This window comes from Canis lupus, unplaced genomic scaffold, assembly GCF_011100685.1.
Source record: "Canis lupus familiaris isolate Mischka breed German Shepherd unplaced genomic scaffold, alternate assembly UU_Cfam_GSD_1.0 chrUn_S1562H1750, whole genome shotgun sequence".
Taxonomy (NCBI): domain Eukaryota; kingdom Metazoa; phylum Chordata; class Mammalia; order Carnivora; family Canidae; genus Canis; species Canis lupus.
Genome location: NW_023330402.1, coordinates 1 through 19,848, shown reverse-complemented (window position 1 = coordinate 19,848; position 19,848 = coordinate 1). Strand labels below are relative to the sequence as shown.

At 46.6% G+C, this 19,848-nt stretch overlaps 3 pseudogenes; 2 read left to right on the top strand and 1 right to left on the bottom strand.

The window, feature by feature from the left end:
* The first annotated feature begins 386 nt into the window (after positions 1–386).
* Positions 387–4,590, top strand: LOC119878375 (annotated as a pseudogene).
* A 551-nt stretch (positions 4,591–5,141) lies between these two features.
* Positions 5,142–6,199, top strand: LOC119878374 (annotated as a pseudogene).
* Positions 6,200–10,435: 4,236 nt separating this feature from the next.
* Positions 10,436–14,675, bottom strand: LOC119878372 (annotated as a pseudogene).
* Between the last annotated feature and the right edge of the window lie 5,173 nt (positions 14,676–19,848).

Genomic DNA, 19,848 nt, shown 5'->3' with positions numbered 1-19,848 from the left:
CTGTGGACCCAGGAATTTCCATGCAAAGCAGCTGAGCAAGTGCTGATTCCCCACATGAGTCCAGGAGGGGCCACGTCCTCAGGTCCGCAGTCACCCCGTCAGGGTGCAGTGGGGTGGAGGACAATGTCCGAGGCCAGGAGCTGGCTCATTCGCTCTCAGTGTCTACTGAGGATGAGGACACCTGTAGGTCACCGTGGAGGACACTCCAGGGGCCACAGACACAGGCTCCGTTCAACAGGTGGGGGGCAGGAGGGCCCTGAGCAGGGCCTGGCTTCTCGGGAGGAAGGAATGAGGGAGCTGCAAGGAACCGGGAGCTCCAGCAGCTTCTGTCCAATCTGGTGAAGACCATTCCAGGGGCTGAGTGGGGGCCCGCGCAGAGTGCGGCCATGGGGGCTCGGTGCATGGCTGAAGCGTCTCAAAGTGAGGTGTGGCAGGTGTGGGCTGGGGGCCCTTGCTTGGCTGGAGGGCAGGTGTCTTCCTGGGCTGCGGGGGCCTGGCTGTGCATCCACGGGCATGTCTGCTTCCTGGAGCACACAGATTCCCTGAATTCCCCACAGGCCCTCCTGGATGCTCCTGCAGGTGTGCTGGCTGGGGCTCCACCACGCTTTCTTTCGGGGGTTCAGGGTCCTGTCTAGGGGCATGTGGGCACATTTCTTGCCTGGAGCCTGGGGGGGGGGGGCATTTGGAATTGTCTGCCAATGCGTTGCTGACAGCGGGACGGGTGTTCTCCTCAGGATACTTGGGTGGTGTCTGGGTGTGTCCCAGCCCATGGCCCTGGGAGCCAGCCTGGGGACCCTCGAGGGACACTCTGCAGGGCCTCTTGTCTCTCTGCTGCACAACCAGGCTGTCAGCCCTGACACAGGGTTGGCGAGCCGGCTGAGGGGTGTCAGTGATCGGCACTTCCTGGGCACCAGGAGGTCCACCAGGTGGGCTGAGGCTAACTTGAGGGCTTCTGAGATGAGATGTGGAATGGGACCAGACACTCATGACTGGATTGTCAGTACGTGGTTCCATCAGCAGGGCAGGCTCAGGGATAGAAGGCCTCCTGGTGGTGTAGACAGGCATCGGCATGTGTGGACACTGTGGGAATAGAGAACACATGGGACTCCATGAGTTTGGCCCCAGCACTAAGGCAAAATGAACACTCAGGAAAGAAAGAAAGAAACCAACTAACGGCCAAGACCTTAGTAACAACCCCCTCCCCCGGAACAGGGATAGAAAAAGATGGGATCTGTTGATCTGACTCACCCTGGGAGTAGGGAATGCAGTTGCAGGGCTGGTCCGGAACAAAGGTATGACTGGATGCTTTTGATGCCCTTGAGACATTGTGGGGGGACACGCAAAGTCCTGCCTCACAGCGATGCTTCTTCCATTGGACCAGCTCTTCCATCCACTATGCTCATGAGGCAATAAGAGTCCTGATGCTGGAGAGTCATGGTGGCAGCTCCTGAGAGGGGATGGGCAGGGGGGTAATGTGTCATGAAGGACAGAGGCCTGTTCTCTGAGGTGGTATGTGCTCCAGGAGTGCCCGCCAATGACCATCACATGCCAACCAGCCACGGTTCACACAAATGCAAGGCATAAGGCAATATCATGGGCACCAAGGAAAAAAAGGGTGCAAAGACCACGCTGCTCAACTGCCACTGGTCAGAGAGGAAGTGGAGCCCCACCTCCCCCAGGAGGCACATGGAGCCCAGGGAGTGCCCAAGGGCACAGCCGGGGAAGCAACACACACTCACCCTCACATAGTCACAAGATTCCGTGTCTTCCTTCCAGGTGCGCTTCTGCCCCTCCCGGGGTCTCCTGGGGAACCTGTGGAGCAGGGCCTTCCTCTGCTCGGCTTCTTGCCTGCACGAGAAATCAAAGCAGGGAAAGGAGAAGGAACTCCCTTCCCTGGCTTCCAGCCAGACACCTGCTCGGGGCTTGGGCCAACCTGGTCCTTTCCCTCCTCAGCCACTCTCTGCCCACCTCTGCCCCACCCTGACTACAGTGACCCACCAGGTCATCCAGGCAGTTTGTTTCATGCAGAGTCAGAAAGGGTCTGCCTTGGCATGTGCCAAGCTCCATACATTCACTGGTGCAGGGACACTTGTCCAGCCACAAACCCCACACCAAATCAGCAGGGACAGCTCCATCACCCAAATGTGGACCCTGTTAGTCTGGGAGCTCCTCTGCCTGCCTCGCCCAGCCTGGCTCTGCCCGCAGCCGCCCTGCACACTGTGCATGCACACGGACTCGGGGTCTGTCATGTCAGCCCTGGCGATCGGGTCACAAGCCCCATTCCTCACCTTCGTCTCTCTGCCTTCTCCCTCTCAGCCTGGTCCAACAGCCCAGCCTGGTGCCGCTGGTCCCGCTGACTCCCCGGCTCCACATTCTCCTTCAGCCTCCTGGACCCCAAGTCCATGGGAACAAGGGTCGTGCCCCAGTGTTTTATGGGGCATCTGGTGCTTGATGCCTTGTGTCCAAAGGCCCCACAGTCCCTGCACTTTACCTGGGGGTGGAAGGGGCAGGGGTCAGTGCATCCACTCAAATGCCAGTGAACCTGCCAAGCACATGAATGGGAGGCCGTCCTCATGAAGAGGCACATGGGATGAGGACAGGGGACATCCTATCTGGCTAGTGAAGTGTCAGTATAGTGAAGACCTCAGGATGCATCCTCTCACAGCCAGTGGGAGGGCGGGGCAGGGAGGAGGGATTGCAGGTGTCAGTTTGAAGACAGGTGGAAACATCATTAAGATTCGGGACAAACACAAGCGTGGATCTAATCTTATGGTGCCCTGAGACTGATGCTCAGAGAATCTGAGTGTCCCAATGTGTAGACTGCTGGGATTCCAGCCCATGTCAGGATGGACAACAGGGTCCGGTCAATGATCTTCTGTGAGCCTAGCCTGTCGCAAGACTCCTGGCAGAGCTCCTGCTTCAAAACCCATGCCAGCCTCCCCACTCACCCTGGGAGGCGGGACAGGGGGTGGGGGGTCCGCTACATGAGAGGGGGTGCTGGCTGCAGATGGGGGGCCCCGGTAGGAGGATAGGTCCTGTGGCTGAGGGTCTTCTCTCTAGGGACTCCTGACGCTGTTGCTCTTTTTACAGGTTTGCTTTTATGTCCAACTCAGCCCATTGTGAGACCCTGGCACAACCTGGATGGCCCCAGGACCCTGTGGAGTGCTGCCTCCCTGTTGCGTCCTGGACACAGCCACACTGGCCCAGGCACACGGGACACATGTCCTTGAGGGGAGACGGCTTGGCTGTGCACCTCAGGAGGCCGAGGGGCCACTGTGGCCGTGCACGAGAGTGTGAGCAACAAACACTGGTGGCGTGATTTTAAAAACCCCAAACAAGAAAAAACTTAAAGTAGTGCCTTCCATCCTCCACGTGGGAGTAGCGCCTTCCACGGACCTTATTTCTTTGCCCTTTTGCAATGTGCAGGAATGAGTGAGTGGCTGCCTTCCGATGCTCTCTAGGGCAGACTCCTCCCTGGCACAAGAAATTACAGTCACGTGAAGCAAACTGCCCTTTGTCCTCAAAGAAATTGTTTCAAAAGAAAAGTTTTTTAAAAGATTTGCTTGATATTATCTGCCTTGTTCTTATTGACTTGAAATGTTGGCATTTTCTAACTGTGCCTTGTTGGCTACAGTAATTCATTATTCCTGTCAAAACTGAAAAGTGCCCTAATTGAATGTGTTTGAATGTTATCCTTGCACAGTTCTTTAAATTGAGAGACAAAATGTTTTACCTCACTGTTGGACATACATTCCAAGCTTTTCAACTTTAGGAGAAAAAAAAATAATCATGTTTTCCGGTATTGTAAATTTTAGACTATTTCGTATACATTGTATTAAAACTGCCACATCAATTTTAATGTAGAGATTTTGCAAATCCTAGGGGAGGTGGTGGCCCTGGTGAGCCAGAGCCTGCAGGAGGGAGAACGGGACTTCAAGGTGAAAGTGAGGTCCATCCTGTGCCACCTGCGCCACCAGCCCAGTTGGCCCCTGGAGGTGGTGGAGCTGTGTCCGAAGTACCAGCAGACTGTGGTGGCCATCGACCTGGCAGGAGACGAGACCATTAAAGGGAGCAGTGTCTTCCTGGGACACGTGAAGGGCTACCAGGAGGCTGTGAGGAGAGGCATCCACCGCACTGTGCATGCAGGGGAGTGGGCTCAGCGGAGGTGGTCAAAGAGGCTGTGGACACGCTCAAGACGGAGAGGCTGGGCCATGGCTACCACACGCTGCAGGACGAGGCCCTTTATGACAGGCTGCAGCAGGAAAACATGCACTTCGAGATCTGCCCCTGGTCCCGTTACCTCACAGGCCCCTGGAACTCGGACACGGAGCATGCAGTGGTTCGGCTCAAACATGACCAGGCTACCTACTCCCTCAACACGGATGACCCACTCATCTTCAAGTCCACCCTGGAACGGATTACCAGATGCCCAAAGAGGGCATGGACTTTGCCGAGGAGGAGTTTAAGAGACTGAACATCAATGCGGCAAAGTTTAGTTTCCTCCCAGAAGATGAAAAGAAGCAGCTTCTTGATCTGCTCTCTAAAGCCTATGGGATGTCATCTTTGGATGCTTCATGGCAGCATCCCTGAAGACATTATGGCCACTTCTCCAAGCCCTCCCCCTGGGGATGGAGCCTCAGTTCCCTGGGTTGAACGACACTTACCTTTACTCTTTCAAGGAAGACGATGATGCCCATAGTCAACTTCTGCTGCTCTTGAAGCCATGTGCCTGTTTCTAGACACAGGAATACCTCAGCACACCACATCTCTCCTGACTACGGGCCAGAGTCTGGTTGAATCTGAAGCCTCCCTCCTATAGTGACGCATGTGAAAATCTGGTGCTTAATAAAGAACTCAAAGGCTGGTATTGTTGGGGGAAAAAAAAGGAGATGATCATATTTCTTTCTTTCTTTCTTTTTTTTTTTGGAGGACTGACTTTGTTTATTAAGGGAACCGAGAACAGATCACGTACCCTGGAACCTGAGTTATGCAGGAAGGTAGAAAATATCTACAGTGACTGGGTGACAGAACGGAGCACAGCACAAGGTCCCAGGCCAGCCCACCATGGGACACTGCTCCACTCCCCACATGGAATACTAAAACCGAGTGGTTTTAGCAGCTGCCCCAAGACTCCAGTAATGATGCAATGGAACAAGGATTCTATACGGCTCCCCTCAGCTTCCCCGGAGAGAGTGGATGTGAACAGGTCAGAGGCCTGTCCGCGACAAAGTGGGGCGGCCAAGGCTGCCTCTGTCCTGGCCACTTGGGGCTGGAGCAAAGGCAAGCCTGGCCTCCTGCCCGGGGCAGATGGCAAGGCCAGTCGAATCCACAAGCTGCCTCATGGGCTGGGGGAGGTTGGAAGATGTGGCATCAGGGAAGCGTTCCCACACCAGGCATCCATCCCTCAGAACAGCTGTGGATCCACGGTGACCCCACTCACCCCACTGCCCCCACAGGGGTACGGAAGCAGCCCCCGCAGCCCACACTGAAAGTGTGGCAAGGCTGGAGGGGAAGGTGGGAGGCCAAGGAAGCCTGGGGGGTGGACCCGCCGATAGTAGCAGAGCTCTGGAGGCTTCTGTGAAATGGGCCGACAAGTGTCCCCATTTCATGTCCACCCACAATCCCAGAACAGGCCCTTGTTTGGAAAAGCAATGAGGGTGACAGTGATGACACGGACCTGCAGATCTTCTGCATCTCCTGCGGGCACCCTATCAACCCACGTGTTGCCTTGCGCCACATGGAGCGCTGCTGCCAAGTACGAGAGCCAGACGTCCTTTGGGTCCACGTACCCCACACACATTGAGGGAGCTACACGACTCTTCTGTGATGTCTACAACCCTCAGAGCAAGACATACTGTAAACGGCTCCAGGTGCTGTGCCCCGAGCACTCCCGGGACCCCGAAGTGCCAGCTGATGAGGTATGTGGGTGTCCTCTTGTGCGTGATGTCTTTAGCTCGCGGGTGACTTCTGCCTCCTGCCCAAACGCCAGTGTACCCGCATTACTGCTGGGAGAGGTTGCGGCTGCTGGAGTGGCCCTGGAGCGTGTGCACGCGTGGTACAAGCCGGACGAGCTGTTTGAGCAGGAACGCACCGTTCGCACGGCTGGGACTGACGGGCAGGATCACTGGCCCTGACGCTGCACCTCACGATCCAGCATGACCCGCTCACTCCCGAGCCGCGCTCCAGTGCTGACCGCTGAGCCTCACTGGCCCCGAAGTCCCCACGTTCTGCATTCCAGGCCCGGGAGCCGCCCGAATCCCCCGTTTGGCTGCTCTGCCATTCATCTGTTTCTCCAGTGGTCCCTGAGTTTCTCCCTGTGCCCACCCACCATTTGACTACCCCGCTGCCGGTATCAGAGGGTCTCAGGATTTTCTTCTGTCCTTGTCTGTCCCTCTGTCTCTCCATTCTCTGTGCCTGGGTGGGACTGTGCAGTTTGCTCACTGTTGCCTCCCCTCTCCCTGGTTTTGTTAATAAAATTTTGAAGAACCAGAAAAAAAAAAATTGATCTCTACAGGGATAAACTCTGTAAAGCCTGAAGCTCAATCAATTGATGTTGAAAACTCTCAAAGGGAGTAAAGGCTTGATCTGAATGGTCTAGAACATGTGCTGTAATTTAATAGAAGAGATGGTCGTCTTAATATTTAATGATTTAAAAGAACTTCTCAGTCCATGCGAAGAGTACAGTCCAAGGATAAATCAAATTTCTGAACGCATTTTATGCTACATATGTGTATACTTTGCAATCCTCAGGTGTTCGTGCCAAATATTCTCTTTCAATAAGTCCTTCTATATGTTTCTTAATAACAACTGTACTTGGGAAGAATCGAGCCTTCACCTGCTGAGTTACCTCTGCTACTAACACACTGTGCTGCATCTTCTTTCTGGATTTCGTTATCCGCAGGATAGCAGCTTCGATCTCATGTTTCCTGTCGTCATCTACTTTCTGCCTCGTTTCTTTCCTTTCTGGGTCAGATTCACCTTGTTTGGCAGCAACTGTTTGAGTCTTGACTCTGTGTACTTTGGATGTGAACTGATCATTAACTGTGAATCTGTGGCCATTTTCTGTTTCCCTTGGACTTGGGTTCTTTTGTAAGAACCCGCTGTGTTGGTTTACCACAGGCGAGGGACTGCAGGGCTCTACCAAGTTCTCTTTCAGGGATATCTGTTTCTTGTTGAATTTCCTCAAACGTGTATTTTTCTCTGTATGATTTAATTCATACATCTTTTATTCTTCTTTTGGCAAACATCAGATAATATGAGCAAAACTATGTTTCTTGCTCACTATAGTTACCTACATTCTTTTTGCTTTATATAAGTTTGTAAACATATGTTAAGTGGATAAAATTCTTGGCTAAGGACATACTCCAAAACTCTGACATATACTTTTCTGAGTTAGGGGAAAAGAAAGCTTATGAAACTTCCATTAGACCATAATCACACAGCAAACTAAATTAGTATATGCTGTTTTTAAATTAACATCTGCCATTTTTTAAAGACTTCAGGTTTTGGTTACAGCTAAAATGATTTTTATCTGAAGTTTATGAAAGAACAGAAGCTGACCACACAAATCTTACTCATAAGCATATTGGCCGTTTCAAAATAGAAAATAATAAAAATAAACCTATAATCAAGGAAATTCCACTCATCTTATTAGAAAAAAATAGCTACCAATGTTATTATAAATACAGATGGCAATTTGTAATAACTAGGTTTCATGATATTTGCTTTATTTCTTTTTTTTAATTTTTTATTGGCGTTCAATTTACTAACATACAGAATAACCCCCAGTGCCCGTCACCCATTCACTCCCACCCCCCGCCCTCCTCCCCTTCCACCACCCCCAGTTCTTCTTCTCTTTTGATTTTAAAGTAACAGATTGGGATCCCTGGGTTGCGCAGCGGTTTGGCACCTGCCTTTGGCCCAGGGCGCGATCCTGGAGACCCGGGATCGAATCCCACGTCAGGCTCCCGGGTGCATGGAGCCTGCTTCTCCCTCTGCCTATGTCTCTGCCTCTCTCTCTCTCTGTCTCTCTCTCTCTGTGTGACTATCATAAATAAATAAAAAAATAAAGTAACTGATTACTTCATAATAAAGGCAAGCCATTTAGCATTTTATAATTTAATTCTTTTATAAATTTCAGACCCCAAAAATTTCAGATCAAGTATTACAAAACAGCCAGCCTTCAGAATATATTTTGTTTGGCAGACAGCATGGTTTTTCTTCTTTTGTTTTTTTTTTTTTTTTTTTTTTTTGGTTTTTCTTCTTTTGAATTGGAATACATTCATGCAGTACTTAACTTGCTCTAAGCTGGACCCATCCCTACTAGCTTCCCACATTGTCACCAGCTGGGCATGTGAGGCTGACACCCGTTTTTAATATTACAAAACTCAGTATTAACTTACAAAAATTAAGTTGCATGCATGGAGCAAAAATTCAAATATATCATAACTTGATGCTAAATCTTAATACTCATTCCTAATTTGGGAAAAGAGATCAAACCAAAAAGGACTCATCTTCATAATACTTAGTTACATAAAACATTATCAATAAGAAATGTTTCTATATATGGATACTGTCTTTTTAGAATAGTGTTAACAGTAACCTGAAATCTGAGATAGATAAATCATTCATATCACAAAGTATTATATACTGTCTTTCCTATACAGTCTTGGCTCCCAAACAGTGGGCTTCAACTTCATCCCTACATATAATATAAACATTCTCAAATATTGAAATAAAGGAAAGGTGTCATTAATAAGGCTAACTAAAATTACAACAAAGGCTTTCTTCTAATCCTAGAGAATGAAACAAAAAGAGAGGTCTTGTAAGACACATTGGAAATGAGGAAGAATTTGAAGTCAAGTTGGCCCTGGACCCTTTTACATTGCTACTCCTTCTGTTTGTTCAAGTTAAAGAATAAGAGAGGCCACCAACTGCTCCTTAGTGGAACAGGCTGCAAAGAAAACAAAGCAGCTAAGTGATGATGAGGAAAACAAAGAATATAAAAAGTTGTAGTTATGAAGATGATCAATAAATAATGGAGCTCCTGGCTGGCTCAGTTGGTAAGGCATGCAACTCTTCATCTATCTCAGGGTCATGAATTCAAGCCCTATGTTGGGCAGAGAGATTACTTAAAAGAATTAAAAATAAAAGACATTAAAAAAACTGTAAAAAATGATGGTAGTAATTCTATTCTGAAGTTTAAGAAACAGCAAGGAGTAACAAATAAATTAGAGAGACAGTAATCTCCCTATTTTTTTCTTCCATTCCCTTTAATTTGAATACAAATACAGAAAGAATCATGTCGTCTGCTCATAACTCACTCTTTGACTATAGAATAAGTCAAAACTTGTAAATGCGTCATTGAAAACATATTAACACTCCATCTGCAGCCTTGAGGTTTCAGCCATACTTCACTACCAGCGTTGTGTGAGCAAGCCATATAATTTCATAGTCTCCTTGTGTCTCTTTATGCTGCTCTGCCTCAGAAACCCCTTTTTTCCTCTCCTGGGTAGCTCAGTGGTTGAGCACCTGCCTTCGGCCCAGGGCGTGATCCTGGAGACCCGGATCGAGTCCCACATTGGGCTTCCTGAATGGAGTCCTGCTTCTCCCTCTGCCAGTGTCTCTGTCTCTCTCTGTGTCTTTCATGGATAAATCAATAAAATCTGAGTGGCTCAGTCGGTTACGCATCCCCCTTGATCTTGGCTCAGGTCATGATCTCTTGGTTGTCGGATAAAGCCAGATGCCAAGCTTTGCATGTTCGGCAAGAAGGCTGCTTGGAACGCTTTGTCTCTCCTTCTGCCTTTCCCCTGCTCGTACTCTCCCTCTTTCTCTCACTTTTTTTAAGTGTTAGAAACGTTTATTTGTCAAAATATTTTTAAAAAGTGGGAGGAGTGAAATAAAACAAGGCTAAATTTCAGCTAATGCTGTACCACGATCACAGGTCAGACATAAAGCAAAACAAACAAAACAACAACCCCCCCCCCAAAACCCCCAATGGTCCTAGCAGTTTCAGAAGATTCGCCTCAACGTTAGGGCCCAGAGCTAACAGAAGAGTAAAAGGTCTCGTGCCACTACATGGTCATTTTAAAGGGAAAGGAGATGTTGCAGGTAGACAGGGAGAAGGGCTCAATTCCTAAGGAAAAGCAAGATAAGAGGGGGATCCACGGTACAGGAAAAAGGGGATGCCAGCATAATCCTTACCTAGGGCTGCTCAGAGGCTGAGAATATAAGGAACGGAGTGAAAGGCTACAGGGACTAGTATCAGAGGAAAGAAAAGTCAACTTATAAGAATTAAATTAAGAAAGAAAGCCAGTTTGGTCACAAACTCCTTTGTTTACATCAAACACGAAGCATGGAAACATCGTGGCAAGGGGACCGCGCGGAGCAGGTTCTCATATATGACCGCAGCCCAGGGTTCAGTCCCGCAATGATCCTACCTCCAGTTTCTAAAGGCCTGAGCACCGTGCTCGGTCCACATGTGCTCCCGCTCACACTGGGCCATGCCATACAGAGAATCCGTGCAGCTGCTGAGGCCTGCGGCAGCTCACTCTCTGGCCCATAACCGTGGGGAGCACAGCTGTGGCACGACGAAGGGGGGCTCCTGTCCCTTCCATAGTAGGACGAGGTGTTGGCAGCGGCAGCAGCCCACAGAGCCAAAGTGGCAGCAGCCCCTGAGCTCGGCAACAGGTGTCTGTCGTAGGGATCAACAGAAGTGGGGTTGGGGTGACTGGTCCCAGCTGTGCTCTGGTCGTGAGGCAGATGGGACATGGACTGCTCCGCGCAGTTGTACGCAGAGGCTGCTGCTGCCGCCCGCCACTGCCTCATAAGAGCGGACCCGGTAGCGCTTCTAAGAGTCGATGCTCCATATGCATCGTTGTAACACGTGGTTCCCCGCAGCCCAGGGTGTACGGCGTGCGCACTGCTCCATACTGTCCGTTATGCTGCTCAGTAAAGTCCGCCACACGACCTGTGCGATCTACTGGACACTCTTTGGACCAGTGCCCCCTCTTTCCCACGCCGATAGCAGCCACTCTGGTCTCCCATCCCAGGGGCAGTCCGAAGTCGGCTTGTGGATAACTGCACGTGCATCCTTTTGTCTTGAAACTCTGTGTTGTCAAGGCCCCTGATGGCCTCCACTGGAGGCCCGTTGACACCTTGAAGCTTAAATAGGAGTTGTTTGAGGAGACCAGTGTGTGCCTCTCAGTTCCACTGGCTGCTTGTGGTCTCCAGGGGAGGTGGGATTTTACTTATTGAGTCCCTCCTGTAGGGCCAGCATTATGTATCCTGAGAAGCAAAATGAGCGTCTGGCCACGATCTGTAATGTTGGAACACCAAGGAGGACAAGTGGTGTCCCAGGGAGGCCTTGCATTGTGGCCTTACTGCATGTGGGGACATCTGTGATTTTGATTTATATTTGGGGTATCTCTGAGGCAAGAGTGCCCTGAGTTCCTTACCCTAAAAGGAACAACTCTTAGACAGTGGCCCAAGAGTTTGTAAGAGGTGCTGATGGAACCATTTGCTGACCAGGGCATCCAGAGCTAAATGGCAGCCTAAAGCTTGGCTTCTACTGCTGACTGTTGGGTGGGTTGTGTCCTTTATTAGGGACATAAATATTCCACATGAGCTCCCCCCCTGTAGCATGGTGCTCATACCATCCATAAAGTAGACAAACTCCATTGCAGTTCACTCAGTTGATGTCATGGGGGCTCCCTACATAGCCAAGGGGACTGGGGAGGGCTTGACCTTCTCTGGTATGGTGGCATCCAGCAAGGGACTGAGGAAGAACAGGGGAGACCTCCCCTGCAGGTGGGATAAGCACGCGCCTCAAGTTCGACTCTCTCTGCTTGAGGAGACCTCAGTAGCTATGCCTCCCAAGGCTCAATGGACAGCTGGATGTGGACGGTCACACGCCAGTGTCTATAGGAACCTCTCTTTCCAGGAGAGCCCAGGATGTGGCAGCAGTTGTTACTTGGTTGGTGTATAGCATAGACAAGGACGATATTTTCTTGCATCTGAGGGCCTTGGGCACTGTATGTCCATTATGGATATGTGGTCCAGAAAAAAAAAAAAGGCAAGTCCATTGCTTGTCATGGGAAACAAGTCCGACCTAGAGGGAGCGGAGGCAGGTGCCCATCGAAGAGGCAAGGACTAAAGCAGAGGAGTGGGGTGTGCAGTACGTGGAGACATCAGCTAAAACGCGAGCCAATGTGGACAAGGTATTCTTTGACCTAATGAGAGAAATCAGAGCCAAAAACATGTCCGAGAACAAAGACAAGAACGGCAAGAAAAGCAGCAAGAACAAGAAAAGTTTTAAAGATTTATTCCTAGGTATCTTATGCTTTTGGTGCAATTGTAAATGGGATTGACTCCTTAATTTCTCTTTCTTCAGTCTCATTGTTAGGTATAGAAATGCCACTGACTTCTGGGCATTGTATTTTGTATCCTGCCACGCTACCGAATTGCTGTATGAGTTCTAGCAATTTGGGGTGGAGACTTTGGGTTTTCTATGTAGAGTATCATGTCATCGGCGAAGAGGGAGAGTTTGACTTCTTCTTTGCCAATTTGAATGCCTTTAATGTCTTTTGTTGTCTGATTGCTGAGGCTAGGACTTCCAGTACTATGTTGAACAGCAGTGATAAGAGTGGACATCCCTGTCTTGTTCCTGATCTTAGGGGAAAGGGCTCCCAGTGCTTCCCCATTGAGAATGATATTTGCTGTGGGCTTTTCATAGATGCTTTTAAGATGTCGAGGAATGTTCCCTCTATCCCTACACTCTGAAGAGTTTTGATCAGGAATGGATGCTGTATTTTGTCAAATGCTTTCTCTGCATCCAATGAGAGGATCATATGGTTCTTGGGTTTTTCTCTTGCTGATATGATGAATCACATTGATTGTTTTACGGGTGTTGAACCAGCCTTGTGTCCCAGGGATAAATCCTACTTGGTCATGGTGAATAATTTTCTTAATGTACTGTTGGATCCTATTGGCCAGTATCTTGTTGAGAATTTTGCATCCATGTTCATCAGGGATATTGGTCTGTAATTCTCCTTTTTGGCGGGGTCTTTGTCTGGCTTTGGAATTAAGGTGATGCTGGCTTCATAGAACGAATTTGGAAGTACGCCTCCATCTCTTTCTATCTTTCCAAACAGCTTTAGGAGAATAGGTATGATTTCTTTCTTTAAACGTTTGATAAAAATTCTCCTGGGAAGCCATCTGGCCCTGGACTCTTGTGTCTTGGGAGGTTTTGGTGGAACAGAATAGAGAATCCAGAAGTGGGACCCTGAACTTATGGCAACTAATATTCGATAAAGGAGGAAGAACTATCCATTGGAAGAAAGACAGTCTCTTTCAATAAATGGTGCTGGGAAAATTGGACATCCACATGCAGAAGAATGAACTAGACCACTCTCTTTCACCATACACAAAGATAAACTCAAAATGGATGAAAGATCTAAATGTGAGACAAGATTCCATCAAAATCCTAGAGAAGAACACAGGCAACACCCTTTTGAACTCGGCCATAGTAACTTCTTGCAAGATACATCCACAGAAGGCAAAAGAAACAAAAGCAAAAATGAACTATTGGGACTTCATCAAGATAAGAAAGCTTTGCACAGCAAAGGATACAGTCAACAAAACTCAAAGACAACCTACAGAATGGGAGAAGATATTTGCAAATGACATATCAGATAAAGGGCTAGTTTCCAAGATCTATAAAGAACTTATTAAACTCAACACCAAAGAAACAAACAATCCAATCATGAAATGGGCAAAAGACATGAACAGAAAATCTCACAGAGGAAGACATAGACATGGCCAACATGCATATGAGAAAATGCTCTGCATCACTTGCCATCAGGGAAATACAAATCAAAACCTACAATGAGATACCACCTCACACCAGTGAGAATGGGGAAAATTAACAAGGCAGGAAACACAAATGTTGGAGAGGATGCGGAGAAAAGGGAACCCTCTTACACTGTTGGTGGAATGTGAACTGGTGCAGCCACTCTGGAAAACTGTGTGGAGGTTCCTCAAACAGTTAAAAATATACCTGCCCTACGACCCAGCAATTGCACTGTTGGGGATTTACCCCAAAGATACAAATGCAATGAAACGCCGGGACACCTGCACCCCGATGTTTCTAGCAGCAATGGCCACGATAGCCAAACTGTGGAAGGAGCCTCGGTGTCCAACGAAAGATGAATGGATAAAGAAGATGTGGTTTATGTATACAATGGAATATTACTCAGCTATTAGAAATGACAAATACCCACCATTTGCTTCAACGTGGATGGAACTGGAGGGTATTATGCTGAGTGAAGTAAGTCAGTCGGAGAAGGACAAACATTATATGTTCTCATTCATTTGGGGAATATAAATAATAGTGAAAGGGAAAATAAGGGAAGGGAGAAGAAATGTGTTGGAAATATCAGAAGGGGAGACAGAACGTAAAGACTGCTAACTCTGGGAAACGAACTAGGGGTGGTAGAAGGGTGGGAGGAGGGCGGGGGTGGGAGTGAATGGGTGAACGGGCACTGGGTGTTATTCTGTATGTTAATAAATTGAACACCAATAAAAAAAATAAAAAAATAAAAGAAAAGTTTTAAAGAAAGATGTTGCTTACCGTGAAAGCCAAGATGGCGGATGAAGTCAGTCGCCACTAAGGACATAGGGCGGGCTCATTAAGAGAAGAGTATAGTTGACGCCTTGATGTGTTCCTTGCTCTCCCAACCTCATTCACACATACTTCTTTAAAAGGGGGAAAATATTTGTGAATCAGTGGCTGGCAGGAGAAATAAGCCCTTGTCCATGCATTGGAATGGCTACTTTTGTTGGGAGGCTTTGGAATTTCCTTCTTCCCTTCTCCTTCCCAAAAGTTTATATCACATACGTAGTGCTATAGGTAAGAAATAAGTGTTAACTAAAAAGAAGTGTACTGTCATAGCATCTTATTTCCCTCCCTAGTTTTATAATATCACCATCTTTTGTTTTGAAATAAAAATGTCTAATTAGGTTTGGGGAAGGGAAGTAGGATAAGACTCTCCCTAACTCTTATCAGCTTAACAGAAGTATTCAAATAAATCCATTAAGCTCTAATAAAAATTGAGAGATTTTTGGGATAAGTTTTTTGGCAATACCCCATGGATCTGAAGCACGGTGGATAAAATAAAATAAATATGAATTGGGCCAAATAGGTCAGTAACAAGCTCACAAACCCTTCACACATATGAAAAATGAAAGTTGAATTCTTTGTATTTAAATATTAGCCAACTATAGCCTGTGTTAGCTATTTCTCTCCTGTAGCATCCTGATTTTTGTGTAGAAGCTTCTTTTTAGCAAGTAAGTGAAGACTCAAGAGTAATATACTTTACAAATGACACAGTTTTCTAACCAGGTCAAGACTATATCTTTGGATACACCATCTCCTAATTGCCAGATCGTAGGCTCATCCTTCTCTGTTGGTACCAATGTATGCCCTTCTGGTCAACCTCTGCATGCAGAGGTGAAGAGAGCCTCTTTGTGTGTTTAAGTATAATGAGTTCTTCTGAAGAATGTGATGAGTTGAAATTGTATTTTCATTTTTTTTTATTGGTGTTCAATTTACTAACATACAGAATAACACCCAGTGCCCGTCACCCATTCACTCCCACCCCCCGCCCTCCTCCCCTTCTACCACCCCTAGTTCGTTTCCCAGAGTTAGCAGTCTTTACGTTCTGTCTCCCTTTCTGATATTTCCCACACATTTCTTCTCCCTTCCCTTATTTTCCCTTTCACTATTATTTATATTCCCCAAATGAATGAGAACATATAATGTTTGTGCTTCTCCGACTGACTTACTTCACTCAGCATAATACCCTCCAGTTCCATCCACGTTGAAGCAAATGGTGGGTATTTGTCATTTCTAATAGCTGAGTAATATTCCATTGTATACATAAACCACATCTTCTTTATCCATTCATCTTTCGTTGGACACCGAGGCTCCTTCCACAGTTTGGCTATCGTGGCCATTGCTGCTAGAAACATCGGGGTGCAGGTGTCCTGGCATTTCATTGCATTTGTATCTTGGGGTAAAAAATCATGAAGCCAGAGCCTGTGCCAGACCTTCTGCTACCTCTCATAGATTTGCTCTAATTCTAAATGTAAAATTAGGAGAAGTGGAAAAGGAGAAGATAAGCCATTGCCTTTTACCTCTAGGAATTGCTGCTATTTCTATGTAATTTTCTTCTGAGACAAGCCATAGAGTTGGTTTAGAAAAGGCTTTTACTGATGAGATATTGTAAGCATTCTTGTATCAATATTCTCAATTTAGCAACCAGACATTTTTTTCCTCACGAAAGGAGTACTGTGTGATGAAAAACCCAGTATTCAGCATATTTTCCCCCTTTTTTTTGGAATGTGAACATTTCACATTGCATCAGGTGCCAAAAAGTGAATTGGGGTGGGGAGGAGTTGAGAAACTTTCAAATTTATAGTTATTAAGAAAATTGTGGAAATTATGAATCTGACTGGAACAGCAATCGTGTATCACCGCCCAAAGATCATGGTCATTTTTTAAATACAAAGCATGACAAAAACTTGTTGTTTCCGTGCCTGGTTAATTGTTCTCCATTCTCACTGGTGTGAGGTGGGATCGTACAATGGTGAGTTTGGGATTTGTAATTTACCATGATGTGCCAGTGATGTGAGCATTTCCTTATGTGCGTGGTGGCCATGTGCTATTGTCTCCCTCTGTGAGATTTCTGTTTCAGGTCTTTGTGCTCAATTCATGATGGGATTGGTTGTTTCTTTGCTTTTGAGTTTAATAAGTTCTTTATAGATCTTGGTTTCTAACCCTTTATCTGGTGTGTCATTTGCAAATATCTTCTCCCGTTCTGTAGGTTGTCTTTCAGTTTTGCTGTGCAGAAGCTTCTTATCTTGATGAAGTCCCAATAGTTCATTTCTCCTTTTGTTTCTCTTGCCGTCATGGATGTATCTTGCAAGAAGTTACTGTGGCCGAGTTCAAAAAGGTGTGTTGCCTGTGTTCTCCTCTAGGATTTTGATGGAATCTTGTCTCACATTTAGATCTTACATCATTTTGAGTTTATCTTTGTGTATGATGTAAGAGAATGATCCAGTTTCATTCTTCTGCATGTGGATGTCCAGTGTTCCCAGCACCATTTATTTGAAGAGACTGTCTTTTTTCCAGTGGGTAGTCTTTCCTGCTTTGTAGAATGTTAGTTGACCATAAAGTTGAGGGTCCACTTCTGGATTCTCTCTTCTGTTCCATTGATCTATGTGTCTGTTTTTGTGTCAGGACCACACTGTCTTGATGACCACAGCTTTGTAGTACAACCTGAAATCTGGCATTGTGATGCCCCAGCCCCAGCTCTGGTTTTCTTTTTCAATATTCCCCTGGCTATTCGGGGTGTTTTCTGATTCCACACATATCTTAAGATGATTTGTATCAACTCTCTGAAGAAAGTCCATGGTATTTTGATAGGGATTGCATTGAATGTGTAAATTGCCCGGGTAGCATTGGCATTTTCACAACATTAATTCTTCCAATCCATGAGCATGGAATATTTTTCCATCTCTTTGTGTCTTCCTCCATTTCTTTCAGAAGCGTTCTGTAGTTTTTAGGGTATAGATCCTTTACCTCTTTGGCTCTTTTAGGTTGATTCCTAGGTATCTTATGCTTTTGGGTGCAATTGTAAATGGGATTGACTCCTTAATTTCTCTTTCTTCAGTCTCGTTGTTAGTGTACAGAAATGCCACTGACTTCTGGGCATTGATTTTGTATCCTGCCACAATGCCGAATTGCTGTATGAGTTCTAGCAATCTTGGGGTGGACTCTTTTGGGTTTTCTATGTAAAGTATCATGTCATCTGCGAAGAGGGAGAGTTTGAATTTTTCTTTGCCAATTTGAACGCCTTTTATTCCTTTTGTTGCCTGATGGCTGAGGCTAGGACTTCTAGTGCTATGTTGAATAGCAGTGGTGAGAGTGGACATCCCTGTCCTGTTCCTGATCTTAGGGGAAAGGCTCCCAGTGCTTCCCCATTGAGAAAGTTGCTGTGGGCTTCTCATAGATGGCTTTTAAGATGCTGAAGAATATTCCCTCTCTCCCTACACTCTGAAGAGTTTTGATCAGGAACGGATGCTCTATTTTGTCAAATGCTTTCTCTGCCTCTATTGAGAGGGTCAGATGGTTCTTGTTTTTTCTCTTGCTGATATGGTCAGTCACATTGTTTGTTTTACGTGTGTTGAACCAGCATTGCATCCCGGGTATAAATCCCACTTGGTCATTTTGAATCGTCTTCTTAATATATTGTTGGCCTCTATTGGCTAGTATCCTGTTGAGAATTTTTGCATCCATGTTCATCAGGGATATTGGTCTCTAATTCTCCTTCTGGGTGGGGGTCTTTGTTGGGTTTTGGAATTAAGGTGATGCTGGCCTCATAGAAGAAGTTTGGAAGTACTCCGTCTCTTTCTGTCTTTTAAACAGCTGTAGTAGAATAGGTACGGTGTCTTCGTTAAGCGTTTGATAGAATTCTCCAGGGAAGCCATCTGGCCCTGGACTTTTGTGTCTTTGGAGGGTTTTGATGACTGCTTCAATTTCCTCCCTGGTTATCTGCCTGTTTAGGTTTTCTATTTCTTCCTGTTCCAGGTTTGGTTAATCGTGGTTTTCCAGAAATCTGTCCATTTCTTCTAGATTGCCTAATTTATTGGCATAGGCTGCCCATAATAAGTTTTTAAAATCGTTTGTATTTCCTTGGTGTTGGTAGTGATCTCCCCTTTGTCATTCATGATTTTATTAATTTGAGTCTTTTCTCTCTTCTTTTTAATAAGGCTGGCTAATGGTTTATCTTACTAATTCTTTCAAAGAACCAACTCCTGGTTTTGTTGATCATCGCACAGTTTTTCTGGTCTCTATTTCATTGAGTTCTGCTCAAATCGTTTTTAACCCTCTTTTCTGCTGGGTGTAGGATCTATTTGCTGTCTTTTCTCCAGCTCTCTGACAATTGGCTTTCTGACATTGAATTGTAATCCAGATTTTGTAACTCTGTGGGAGAGAGGACTGTTTCTGATTCTTTCGAGGTGAGGTTTTCCTTCTAGTCATTTTGCTCAGTGCAGAGTGGCCAAAAACAAGTTGTATTGGGAAAAGGAGAAAAAGAGAGAGAGAGAAAGAAGAAAGAAAAGAGAAAAAGAAAAAGAAAAAAAAAAGAAAAGAAAAAAGAAAAAAAAAAAGAAAAAGAAAAAGGAATAAAGGGAAAAAAAGGTGGGGGAAGCAAACAGAAATCAAAAAGCAAAACAAGGGACCTGGGTGGACAGCAGTTTGGCGCCTGCTTTGGCCCAGGGCCCGATCCTGGAGACCCGGGATCGAATCCCACATCGGGCTCCCGGTGCATGGAGCATGCTTCTCCCTCTGCCTGTGTCTCTGCCTCTCTCTCTCTCTGTGACTATCATAAATAAATAAAAAAAAACAAAAAAAAAGCAAAACAAAGAAAACAAAACAAAGCAAAACAAAACCACGGGGTAGTATCTTCTGATTCTGTATACTTTAAGTCCCTTGAATTCCCCTCGAAGTTTGTCCGTCTAGCTGGTCTTCTGGGGGAGGGGCCTGTTGTGCTGATTCTCAGGTGTTAGCACTTGGGGGAGCTGCTCTGCCCCTGCCTGGGTGCAGGGCTCAGTGGGGGTTGTTACCCCCTGAGGCCCTGGAGTAAAAAACCGCAGTGGAGGAAGCAGGTCTGGAGCCCTGGAGTCAGCTCCTGCAGTAACTACAAAGCTCTTGGTCTGCGGGCCTTGAGGCTCCAGGGCGGGGCCGCTGATCTGCTCAGCCTGGGGCAGAGCGTCACTCGCTGTCCT